The sequence below is a fragment of the Mus caroli genome, unplaced genomic scaffold, assembly GCF_978045245.1.
Source record: "Mus caroli unplaced genomic scaffold, Mus_caroli_1 scaffold_11, whole genome shotgun sequence".
NCBI classification, from domain to species: Eukaryota; Metazoa; Chordata; class Mammalia; order Rodentia; family Muridae; genus Mus; species Mus caroli.
This window is the reverse complement of record NW_028227266.1, coordinates 2013893-2015258: the sequence shown is the minus strand read 5'-3', so window position 1 is coordinate 2015258 and position 1366 is coordinate 2013893.

The window sequence follows — 1366 nt, the reverse complement described above, 5'->3', positions numbered from 1 at the left end:
GACTATGAATGACTGGTTCTATTTCTTTAGGGCATATAGGACTGTTTAGATCATTATCCTGATCCTGATTTAAGTTTGGTACCTGGTATCTGTCTAGAAATTTGTCCATTTCATCCAGGTTCTCCAGTTTTGTTGAGTATATCCTTTTGTAGAAGGTTCTGATGGTGGTTTGGATTTCTTCAGCATCTGTTGTTATGTCTCTTTTCATTCTGATTTTGTTAATTAGGATGCTGTCCCTGTGCCCTCTAGAGAGTCTGGCTAAGGGTTTATCTATCTTATTGATTTTTCTCAAAGAACCAGCTCCCATTTTGGTTGATTCTTTGAATAGTTCTCCTTGTTTCCATTTGGTTGATTTTGCCCCTCAGTTTGATTATTTTCTGGTGTCTACTCCTCTTGGGTGAATTTTCTTCCTTTTGTTCTAGAGCTTTTAGGTGTGTTGTCAAGCTGCTAATGTGTGCTCTCTCTAGTTTCTTTTTGGAGGCACTCAGAGGTATGAGTTTTCCTTTTAGAAATGCTTTCATTGTGTCCCATAAGTTTTGGTATCTTTTGGCTTCATTTTCATTAAACTCTAAAAAGTCTTTAATTTCTTTCTTATTTCTTCCTTGACCAAGGTATCATTGAGGAGAGTATTGTTCATTTTCCATGTGAATGTTGAGTTTCTATTATTTATGTTGTAATTGAAGATCAGCCTTAATCCATGGTGATCTGATAGGATGCATGGGACAATTTCAATAATTTTGTATTTGTTGAGGACTGTTTTGTGACCAATTATATGGTCAATTTTGGAGAAGGTACCATGAGGTGCCTAGAAGAAGGTATATTCTTTTGTTTTAAGATAAAATGTTCTTTAGATATCTGTTAAATCCATTTGTTTCATAACTTCTGCTTGATGTGTTGTTTTTAATCATTTTGTTTAAATACACAGATTGGTCCCTGAGGTACATAAACACTATATTGTATGTCATGCTTCCTATATAGCAATTCACCACATCCAATAGTGCAGTAGGATTCTGATTACAACTCTTCCATGCTAATACATGTTATTAAAATTTTTATAACATTTTTTTGTGCATGTGTATGTGTCCATATGCCAACCCTGTATAGAGCCAGAAGAGAACTTGTGGAATGTGTCACTTTTCTCCTTTTATCATGGAACCCAAGGATCAGACTGATGTCTTCAGCCTTGTCAGCAAGAGTATTGGCTCATTGAGTCATATCAACATCTTTTCTGATAAATTTTTAAATCTCTTAATGTGTGCAAGGCATATAATGTAATCATTTATATACTATCTTATGTACTTCCACCCTTGTTTTGAAAATCATACAACAAATGCAAGTGTAGAAAGAATGGGTTTACTGTGTTTCA